We start from the raw sequence: 11925 nt of genomic DNA, 5'->3' as shown, positions 1-11925 counted from the left end.
CACATAGGTTGCCCCTCCCTGTACTCTGTTCTTTGATATTTCAAATACACAGCCTTTGGCACTGTTGGCAGATGTGCACCTTGCTCACTAGGTCCCCAGGCTGGCAGTCTTTCGCACCCAACACACAGACTGCAGAGAGGCTGGCTAAGGCCAGGGGTGTAGGCTGGACACCCACTAACTTAGTTCCTTCTGGTATGTGGAACAGGACACTCTTTTCTGGGCCTCAGTTTCCACTGTGGATCCTGCCATAGACACACACTCTGAGAGAGTCATGGTGCAGTCTCTGGGTTCCTTGTGCCTCACAAGTCTACATTTGCCACCATCTGTTCATGTGGGGACCTTAGGGACAACGCCAGGGTGGTCTTCACAATAAGATGGGTGTACTCTGGGCTCTCTTCTCTCTCCATTCACATCCTTCAATTCTTCCATTACCCTGAGGACACCCAGAACAACCACTTTCCCTCTGAGGTGCCCTAGTCATGTATCAGGCAGTCTGAAGCCATCTGTAAGGTGTCCCACAGTCTCTTGTGCTGACTTCTTAGGGAGACGAAAACACCCAGATTCCAACCTGGTTGCAAGTTCAGCCACAGGCTGATGAACTGTGACCTGGGCCAATTCCTAAATCATTTTAATAAAATTCGCAAAAGTCCTTTTTTTTTTTGGTTTTCTATTTTAGGTATTTCCATACTTAGGAAGAGCCTTCTTTTGGCTGAGTTAGATGGGACGTTGCAGTCCTTAGCAGTGTGTCCGAATCCCAGCTGCACATCTGAGTCACAGCCAGAGGCAAGCTCGGGGCCAATGTCCCAGCCTGAGAAGGGCAAGTGGAGTCACCTGCTGAGCAGCTGATGATCCCGTGGACGCCCCAGACAAGCCACTCACCTGCTGCCACCCTCAGTCTTGCCTTCTCCACAGACCCACTCAGAGGAGCGACCTCACACCCTTCTCATCTCATAGTGCTGGATGAATGTCTGTGGTCTCAGCCACCACTGACTCTGGGACCCTCTATAGATCACTCTCCAGCTCTGATGGACCCTGTCCCTCCTCCATGTACAAACCTTTCCATCCCCTCACCTGTCTTCTTGGGGCTACAGAATATGAATTCAATGTCAGTAACCAATGTGGATGGTTCAAATGAAAGTTTCCAGATGAATCTCAACTGACCTTCTAAGAGCCTGATTAGTTAATGAGAACTTCAATAGCTGTGGACTTTGGATGTTGCAGATCAAGGCCCTAATGACAGTTTTTCTCTGACTGCCTTTAGTCCCCTAAATATCTGTTCTTGGCCATTCCTGGTTCCAAAGGGCCAGACTGATATGTCAGGAAAGAGTACAGGGTTCAAGGTCAATGGTGTGGTGAGCTCTGGTGATGGCTCTTGAGTTAGTTAAGGGACAGATGCTGAGCAGCTGGCACAGAGTTCACCAACACAGCACATGGGCTCAACAGTAGACAGGACTCAATGAACTTGGACACTAGGAGCAAGTTGCTAGGCAGCTCAGGACGCATGTCCCTTTCTTTCCTAAGTTTGTCCAGAACTCCATTCTGTCTCTGCTCTACACTCTAGGGAAATGGTTCTTTCCACATCCAGCTTTCCCTTAGGCAGACATTCCAGTCCAGGAAGGACAGGAGGGGCTGTGGAACACAAGAAAGTTCCTCTAGAGGACAAGACCTAGGCTATGCACAGGTCATCCGTCAGTCTCCATTGGTGAGAACTTGGGTGGAAGGAGCTTGAGCTGCAAGGGAGGAGGGGACACCACTCGGTGTTGCAGCCTAGGGGAGCATCTGCGGCCAGAAGTGGAGGGCAGCAAAGAGGAGGAAATGCTTCTTGTCTAAATTTCAAATATTCTTTTTTTAAATTATTTTTTAATATATATATACATATATATATATATTATTTTACAATACCATTCAGTTCTACATATCAGCCATGAGTTCCCCTATTCTCCCCCCTCCCACCCCCTCCCCTTACCCCCAGCCCACACTGCATTCCCACCTCCTCCAGGACAAGTCCTTCCCCGAGGACTGTGATCAACCTGGTAGACTCAGTCCAGGGAGGTCCAGTCCCTTCCTCCCAGACTGAGCCAAGTGTCCCTGCATAAGTTCCAGGTTTCAAACAGCCAACTCATGCAATGAGCACAGGACTTGGTCCCACTGCCTAGTTGCCTCCCAAACTGATCAAGCCAATCAACTGTCTCACCTATTCAGAGGGCCTGATCCAGCTGGGGGCCCCTCAGCCTTTGGTTCATAGTTCATGTGTTTCCATTCATTTGGCTATTTTTTTTCAATAATTGAGTAAAACCGAAATTTATTATATGCCACAGTCGTCCTAGGGACCTCCATGCTATATATATATATATAGCCTCTATGGTTCTATGGGTTGTGGTCTGATTGTTCTTTATTTTATATCTAGAATCCACCTATGAGTGAGTACATACCATAACTGTCTTTCTGGGTTTGGGTTACCTCACTCAGGATGATTTTTTCTAGTTCCATCCATTTGCCTGCAAATTTCATGCTTTCATTGTTTTTCTCTGCTGAGTAGTACTCCATTGTGTATATGTACCACATTTTTTTTCATCCATTCTTCCGTTGATGGGCATCTAGGTTGTTTCCAGGTTCTGGCTATTACAAATAATGCTGCTATGAACATAGCTGAGCATGTATCTATATGGTATGAATCAGCATTCCTTGGGTATATGCCCAAGAGTGGGATGGCTGGGTCTTGAGGTAGTTCGATTCCTAATTTTCTGAGAAACCGCCATACTGATTTCCACAGTGGTTGTACAAGTTTACATTCCCACCAACAGTGGAGGAGTGTTCCCTTTGCTACACATCCTCTCCAACATTGGTTGTCATTGGTGTTTTTGATCGTAGCCATTCTAACAGGTGTAAGGTGGTATCTCAGAGTTGTTTTGATTTGCATTTCTCTGATGATTAAGGATGTTGAGCATTTCTTTAAATGTCTTTCAGCCATTTGTAGTTCTTGTTTTGTGAATTCTCTGTTTAGCTCTTTAGCCCATTTTTTAATTGGACTGTTCAGTACTTTGATGTCTAGTTTCTTGAGTTCTTTATATATTGTGGAGATCAATCCTCTGTCAGATGTGGGGTTGGTGAAGATATTTTCCCAATCTGTTGGCTGTCTTTTTGTCTTATTGACTGTGTCTTTTGCCCTGCAAAAGCTTCTCAGTTTCGAGAGGTTCCATTTATTAATGGTTGTGCTCAGGGTCTGTGCTGTTGGTGTTTTATTTAGGAAATGGTCTCCGGTGCCAATGCGTTCAAGAGTGCTTCCTATTTTCTTTTCTATTAAGTTTAGTGTAACTGGATTTATGTTTAGGTCTTTGATCCACTTGGACTTGAGTTTTGTGCATGGTGACAGATATGGATCTATTTGTAATCTTTTACATATTGACATCCAGTTATGCCAGCACCATTTGTTGAAGATACTTTTTGTTCCATTGTATAATTTTGGCTCCTTTGTCAAAAACCAGGTGTTCATATGTGCATGGATTAATGTCAGGGTCTTCAATTCAATTCCATTGGTCCGTATGTCGGTTTTTATACCAGTACCAAGCTGTTTTTATTACTATAGCTCTATAGTAGAGTTTGAGGTCAGGGATGGTGATGCCTCCAAGGGTTGCTTTATCGTATAGGATTCTTTTAGCTATCCTGGGTCTTTTGTTTTTCCATATAAAGTTGAGTATTTTTCTTTCCAAGTCTGTGAAGAATTGTGTTGGGATTTTGATGGGGATTGCATTGAATCTGTAGATTGCTTTTGGTAAGATTGCCATTTTTACTATGTTAATCCTACCCATCCATGAGCATGGGAGATCCTTCCATTTTCTGATATCTTCTTCAATTTCTTTCTTTAGAGATTTAAAGTTCTTATCAAAAAGGTCTTTCACTTGTTTAGTTAGTGTTATCCCAAGGTATTTTATATTATTTGTGGCTATTGTAAAGGGTGATGTTTCTCTGACTTCTTTCTCAACCCTTTTATCATTTGTGTATAGGAGGGCTACTGATTTTTTTGAGTTGATCTTGTATCCTGCCACTTTACTGAAGGAGTTTATCAGCTGTAGGAGTTCCCTGGTAGAGTTTTTGGGGTCACTTATGTATACTATCATATCATCTGCAAATAGTGAAAGTTCGACTTCTTCCTTGCCAATTTGTATCCCTTTGATCTCCTTTTGTGGTCTTATTGCTCTAGCTAGAACTTCTAGTACTATATTGAATAAATATGGGGAGAGTGGACAGCCTTGTCTTGTTCCTGAATTTAGTGGTATCGCTTTGAGTTTCTCTCCATTTAATTTGATGTTTGCTGTTGGCTTGCTATAAATTGCTTTTATTATGTTTAGAAATGTTCCTTGTATTCCTGATCTTTCTAAGACCTTTATCATGAAGGGGTGTTGGATTTTGTCAAAGGCTTTTTCAGAATCTAAGGAGATGATCATGTGGTTTTTTCTTTCAGTTTGTTTATATGGTGTATTACATTGACTGATTTTCGTATGTTGAACCATCCTTGCATCCCTGGGATGAATCCTACTTGGTCGTGATGGATGATTGTTTTGATGTATTCTTGGATTCGGTTTGCCAATATTTTGTTGAGTATTTTTGCATCAATGTTCATGAGGGAGATTGGTCTGTAGTTCTCTTTCTTTGTTGCATCTTTGTGTGGTTTGGGTATCAGGGTAATTGTAGCCTCATAAAAAGAGTTTGGTAGTGTTCCTTCTGTTTCTATTGTGTGGAACACTTTGAAGAGGATTGGTATTAGTTCTTCTTTGAAAGTCTGGTAGAATTCTGCACTGAAACCATCTGGTCCTGGGCTTTTTTTGGTTGGGAGACTTTTGATGACTGTTTCTATTTCTTTAGGGGTTATTGGTCTATTTAAATGGTTTATCTGGTCTTGATTTAATTTTGGTATGTGGTATTTATCCAGAAAATTGTCCATTTCTTCCTGGTTTTCCATTTTTGTGGAGTACAGGTTTTTGAAGTATGATCTGATGATTCTCTGGATTTCCTCATTGTCTGTTGTTATGTCTCCCTTTTCATTTCTGATTTTGTGAATTTGGGTGCTCTCTCTTTGCCTTTTGGTTAATTTGGCTAGGGGTTTGTCTATCTTGTTGATTTTTTCAAAGAACCAACTCTTTGTTTCATTGATTTTTTGTATTGTTCTCTTGTTTTCTATTTCATTGATTTCAGCCCTCAATTTAATTATTTCCTGGCGTCTATTTCTCCTGGGTGAGTTTGTTTCTTTTTGTTCTAGAGCTTTCAGTTGTGCTGTTAATTCTTTGGTATGGGATTACTCCATCTTCTTTATGTGTGCATTTAGAGCTATGAATTTTCCTCTTAGCACTGCTTTCATAGTGTCCCATAAGTTTGGGTATGTTGTAATTTCATTTTCATTGAATTATAGGAACTCTTTAATTTCTGTCTTTATTTCTTCCTTGACCCATTGATGTTTCAGGTGGGCATTATTCAGTTTCCATGAGTTTGTGGGTTTTCTATAATTTTTGTTGTTATTGAGGTCTAACTTTAAGGCATGGTGGTCTGATAAGATACAGGAGGTTATTCCAATTTTTTTGTATCTGTTGAGATTTGTTTTGTGTCCAAGCATGTGGTCAATTTTTGAGAAGGTTCCATGGGGTGCTGAGAAGAAGGTATATTCTTTTGTGTTAGGATGGAATATTCTGTAGATATCTATTAGGTCCATTTGAGTCATAACATCTGTTAGGTCCTTTATTTCTTTGTTAAGTTTCAGTCTGGTAGATCTATCTTTTGGTGAGAGTGGTATGTTAAAATCTCCCACTACTAATGTGTGGGGTTTGATGTGCGTTTTAAACTTTAGTAGTGTTTCTTTTATGAATGTGGGTGCTTTTGTATTTGGAGCACAAATGTTTAGAATCGAGACTTCATCTTGGTGGATTTTTCCCGTGATGAATATGTAATGTCCATCCTGGTCTCTTTTGATTGATTTTAGTTTGAAGTCTATTTTATTAGATATTAGGATAGCTACACCAGCTTGTTTCTTAGGTCCATTTGCTTGGAAAGCCTTTTCCCAGCCCTTTACTCAGAGGTAGTGTCTGTCTTTGGAGTTAAGGTGTGTTTCTTGTATGCAGCAAATGGATGGGTCCTGTTTTCTTATCCATTCTGTTAGCCTGTGTCTTTTTATAGGTGAGTTGAGACCATTGATATTGATGGATATTAATGACCAGTGATTGTTAATTCCTGTTATTTTTTTTTGGTTGTGTTGTGTTGTCCTTCTGTGGTGTATGTTGGTGTGGGATTATCTACTGCTTGATTTTTCATGGATGTGTTTAGCTTCTTTGGGTTGAATTTTCCCTTCTAGTGCTTTCTGTAGGGCTGGGTTTGTGGACAGGTATTGATTAAATCTGGTTTTATCCTGGAATATTTTGTTTACTCCGCCTATGGTGATTGAGAGTTTTGCTGGGTATAATAGTCTGGGTTGGCATCCGTGGTCTCTTAGTGTCTGCATGAGGTTTGTCCATGATCTTCTAGCTTTCATAGTCTCTATTGAGTAGTCTGGTGTTATTCTGATGGGTTTGCCTTTATATGTTACTTGGTCTTTTTCCTTTGCGGCTCTTAATAATTTTTCTTTGTTCTGTGTGTTTAGTGTTTTGATTATTATGTGGCAAGGGGACTTTTTTTTTGATCCAGCCTATTCGGTGTTCTGTAAGCTTCTTGGATCTTCATAGGTATTTCTTTCTTTAGGTTAGGAAAGTTTTCTTCTATGATTTTGTTGAATATATTTTCTGTGCCTTTGAGTTGGTATTCTTCTCCTTCTTCTATCCCTGTTATTCTTAGGTTTGGTCTTTTCATGGTGTCCCAAATTTCCTGGACGTTTTGTGTTACGACTTTTTTGTCTTTAGTGTTTTCTTTGACTGACAAATCTATTTTCTCTATCGTGTCTTCAGTGTCAGAGATTCTCTGTTCCATCTCTTGCAATCGGTTGGTTATGCTTGTTTCTGTAGTTTCTGTTTGTTTAGTCAGGATTTCTATTTCCAGCATTCCCTCAGCATGTGTTTTCTTTATTGTCTCAAATTCATTTTTCAGATCTTGGAATGTTTCTTTCATCTGTTTAATTGCTTTTTCTTGGCTTGATTTGATTTCTTCCCATTTTTTGTTCGTTTTTTCTTCCATTTCTTTAAGGGAGTTTTTTATTTCCTCTTTAATGGAGTTTTTCATTTCCTCTTTACGGGAAGTTTTTATTTCCTCTTTAAGGGAGTTTTTTATTTCCTCTTTAAGGAAAGTTTTTATTTCCTCTTTAAGGTAGTTTTTAATTTCCTCTTTAAGGAAAGTTTTTATTTCCTCTTTGAGGGAATGTTTTATTTCTTCTTTAAGGGCCTCTATCATCTTCGTAAAGTCATTTTTAGGGTTGATTTCTTCTGTTTCTTCTGTCATGGTATGTTTAGGTCTTGCAGGTGTAGAATCACTAGGTTCTGATGTTGCCATATAGGTCTTTATGTTATTGCCTGTATTTTTGCGCTGGCGTCTACTCATCTCTTCCTCTGTGCAGTGCAGGTGGTGTCTGTGTCTGAGAGTGCCTCTCTTGTTCTAATTTTTAGTCTTGGTTTAGTAGGGGTTCTTGGTTAAATTGGTGCTATTGGGCTATTTCTTCAGGGGCAGCTGATTTCAATCGGTGAATTATATACTTATGATTCTGGTGATCTGGTTTGGTGGCTGGGTAGCGCCTTCTTCTGTGTTCCCAGGTCACGTTTTGTTCCTTTGTCAACTCCTCAGCTGATCTTGTTTCTTCAGACTTTAAACTGTAGGCATCTGAATCCTCTCCCAGATGGGTTTCAGCTGAGTAGGGTAGTCTCACCAACACCTCCAAGTTGTTGGGTTTCACAGGATCAGCAGCTGGGCCCTGGGTTGTCCTCAGACGGAGTGTTCAGATTCGTTCTGGTTCCAACCCATGGAGATAGCTTCTTCCCCAGGTGTTGGGGTTAGGGGCGTCCCTGTTCCAAGCTGCGTCTGCTTGTCTCCGTCCCTGGGTCTGTCTACCTCTGCCGTCTTCCGCCGGGCCTGTATGTCCCTGTCAGCTGCCGCTGGGTCTGTCTGCCTCTGGGGGCCGCCACTGGGCCTGTATGTCTCTGCCGGCTGCCACCGGGCCTGAATGTCCCTGTCGCCCGCTGCCGCCGGGCCCGTCTACCTCTGCGGGCCGCCTCCGCCGGCCTACCTGCATCTGCTTGTCTCTGCTGCTGTGCCTGTCTACCTCAGCGGGCCGCAGCTGGGCCCGTCTACCTCTGTGGGCCGCCGCCACAGGCCTACCTGCATCTGCTTGTCTCCACCACCGGGCCCGTCTCTCAAATATTCTTGTTAAACCGCAAGAAAGAAAACAGTTTTTAAAAGAGGAGTTGATAAGTATCAGGAAACAATTATCATCTTTCAGCAATCCAGAAAACACTTGATATCATTTGCAGAAAACACACAAACATGACAGGTCAGTGTTCAGAAATATATTCTTCAAATACTATGGACCAAGTGTAGCCCTTCATGTGTATCTCAGCAGATCTTTTCCAGTTCTAGCAGATTTTAAACATCAATAGGAATTAAACCTTGTGATTTCCCCCAAAATTTGGTTGCAGAGAGCAGAACTCACCAGCCATACCCTGTCATCTCTCCTTCCTTGTAGGACACATGGCTGGCACTAGGACCAAGAATCTGTGATGACCATGCAGATGCAGATGATATTCCCAGCATCCTTTCTTTTCTACTCTCTGAGCATTTCATCAAAAGACCCATCTCTCCACACGACCAAAAACATGAAGAAAGAAATGGGGTTTGTTGTTGGTTGTCTTTGCTCTTTTGGCTCTTTTGAGGGGTCCACCACCCAGCTCCCAAATAAATCACACAAGATGCTTAGTATTTTTTATGAATGTCTGGTCTTAGCTTGGCTTGTTTCTAGTCAGCTTTTCTTAACTTAAATTATCCAGTCTACCTTTTGCCTCTGGGCTTTTTCCTTTTCTTACTTCTGTAATCTTACTTTCACTCTTACTCCGTGGCTTGCTGTGTGGCTGTGTGGCTGTGTGGCTGGCCCCTAGTGTCCTCCTTTCCTTCTTCTCTTGCTCTTTCCTTTTTTCCTTCCCGATTCTGTTTCTATATATTCTCTCTGCCTGCCAGTCCTGCCTATCCTTTCTCTTGCCTTGCTATTGGCTCTTCAGCTTTTTATTAGACCATCTGGTGTTTCAGACAGGCACAGTAAGACAGCTTCAAAGAATTAAACAAATGCAGCATAAAAGAATGCAGCACATCTTGGCATCATTAAAATAGGTGCTCCACAGCATAAACAAATGTTAACACGTCTTAAAATAATATTCTACAACAGGGGTTCATATCCAGAGTCTGATTGCTAGAATTGAAAATACTTGGAAAGAAAACCTAGAGAATTAGGCAGAAAAAGGAAGGAGGAGAAGGTTTCTATGCAAACAATCAGAAAGTAGTGGGAAACTGGACATTGAGGATGGTGAGCCTCAGCTGGGAGCAGTGTGGTGGGCATGACTGAGGAGCAGCCATGCTGAGGCTAAGTAGGCCTTGGATGTGCTCTGCAGCTTGGGAGCTTGGCCCTCATGTGGGATGTTGGGAGGTTGTTGGATCTAAGAGGTGGAGTCTATGGGAGGTCCCAAGCTTGTCCCATTGTGTTCTGGCTTCCTTTCTCTTAACGTGGCCTCTCTCTCGAGTAGGCGAAACTTCCACCATGGTGACATTGCTGTAGAGGGAATACAGTCAGCGGCTATCATGTGTACATGGCTCTGTCCAGGGCACCCCCATCCAAGTCCTCTGAGCTGTAAAGAAGTCACTGAGTCAGGATGCCATGGATCCAGATGAGTTCCAGCAACTTCTGCTGCCTCAACTCTGCAGTGGACTCTGTCTTTGCACCTTCATACAAATGTTTTGAGTCTTGTACAAGGCTGACCAAATCCAGCACCAGAAAGAGACCTGCAGTGGCTGTACCCGTGATCTGGGCTTCTTTGGACATTGCCAGAGCTGTGCCTTCAATTGCTTTATCTACCTGTCTAGTGTTTCGGGCTGACACCCTCCCTATTGTGATCAGATGCTTTGCATTAGTTGCTAGGCGAGAGTTAGCTTTGCCTGCTTGATGGCATCAATGACTTTCAGGTTATGGAAAGAATTCTCACATAAGGAAACAAGCCTGGGAGTGCTCTTCTCCAAAACTTCTTTAATGGCCTTTTCTTTGTCCTTGCTGGTTGGCACCAGCTGGCTGGCTTCAGCTTCCACTGACGCCGTGATGACCTTTTCCACAAGGCTTGTAGAAACACTAGTCACAGCTGCTGCCACCCCCAGCCCCAAGCCTGTGGCTGAAAGTCCCAGACTGACTCCTGCTGTCACGGGTGCCAGAGCGAAACCAAGGATGGTCAGGACTCCAGACACAGCACCGGTAGATTTGGCCACCACTTGTGTGATGGTGCAGTCCCTGTGCACATTGTCAATCCTGTCTGCAAGGGCGCGCAGCTTCCTGATGTGCTGCTCAAGCTCCAGTTTCACCTGAGGATAAACTTCCAAAAACCTTTTCTTCTCCTGCTGGTCATTTTGGAGCTTGTTGTCGTCACCTGCATCAGTAGCCACTATGGTCTTAGCGGGAGCTTCATGCAAGGCATCTTTCTTTTTCCTGTGACAGGATAGGACAACTGAGAGAGGAAGACAGCTTGTAGGTAAGATCTGTCCAGTGGAAACCACAGAGCATTTTCAGTAAATGAAATGAATGAGGGAGAGTGTTACAGTTGTACAGGATCTTTCTTATGACAATGACAGGACTTGACACACTACAATGTCTTTAATTGTTAAAGAGACAGTGTTTTAAAACCCATCCTAATGTGTCTTTTCGATTTTTTTATTTTATGTGTATTAGTGTTTTATCTGCACACATGTGCGCAGCTGTGTGCGTGTGTGTGTGTGTGTGTGTGTGTGTGTGTGTGTGTGTGTGCGTGCGCGCGCGCCTTGTGAATGCCTGGTGCCAGTGGAGGGCAGAGGAAGGCATCAGATCTCTAGGACTGTCTTTACAGTCTATTCAGATCCATCAAGAGTCTGCTGGGAACTGGACCCTGGTCACCTAGAAGAGCAGCCAGTGCTCTTAAACACTGAGACACCTCTTGTGCCTTTAGCACACTTTTTTATTGCTAGACATCTAGTAAAGATGCCTTCCCTTTCAAAGTCAGTGTTATCACTACCAAAATACTTCTCTGTAGGAACTCTAAACAAAGACAGAGAATTGAAGTTAGAGAAAAAATAACCCTTTGTTTTAGGAAAAATTAGTGTTACAGGTAAAGTTAACTTTCCCCAAAGAAAAACCTTTTATGGTCTTAACTGCTGATACAATACCTATGTACCCAGAATGTCATGCTGGTCAGCAATGTTCACCTTTGCTTGGGGACTTGGGTTTTCAGAATCTGTAAATTGCACATCCCTGAGACAGAAACACTATACAGGCCATTCTTTGAAGCTAGAGGTCTTTTTATACTGCATTTGTGTGTACCCCTCAGCTGGTGGGGCAGCTCACAGCTGAGATCCATACACTCAAAATACAGCACAGAAAGTTCCCTTCCAGCTGTGAGCAGAAGGCAAAGAAACATGAGTGGATTCCTCATTTACATGTGTGTCGCACTGCCAAGAAATCCATTTGTTGCTGGAGGGCTTCTCTCCAGGTTCCCCAAGCCCTGCAGTCCCACAATCCACGTATAAAATAATCACTCAGACGCTTATATCATTTATAAACTGTATGGCCGTGGCAGACTTCTTGCTAACTGTTCTTATATCTTAAATTAACCCATTTTTATAAATCTATACCTTGCCATGTGGCTGGTGGCTTACTGGCGTCTTTACATGCTGCTTGTCCTGGCGGTGGCTGCAGTGTCTCTCCCCTCAGCCTTCTGCTTCCCAGAATTCTCCTCTCTC

At 42.8% G+C, this 11925-nt stretch overlaps 1 pseudogene; it reads right to left on the bottom strand.

Annotated features, from left to right (window-relative positions):
• Window positions 1–8722: 8722 nt before the first annotated feature.
• On the bottom strand, window positions 8723–10704 carry LOC143269678 (apolipoprotein L3 pseudogene; annotated as a pseudogene).
• Window positions 10705–11925: the final 1221 nt, after the last annotated feature.

Source organism: Peromyscus maniculatus, chromosome 20 (genome assembly GCF_049852395.1).
Source record: "Peromyscus maniculatus bairdii isolate BWxNUB_F1_BW_parent chromosome 20, HU_Pman_BW_mat_3.1, whole genome shotgun sequence".
Taxonomy (NCBI): Eukaryota; Metazoa; Chordata; class Mammalia; order Rodentia; family Cricetidae; genus Peromyscus; species Peromyscus maniculatus.
This window is presented reverse-complemented; position numbering and strand designations above follow the sequence as displayed.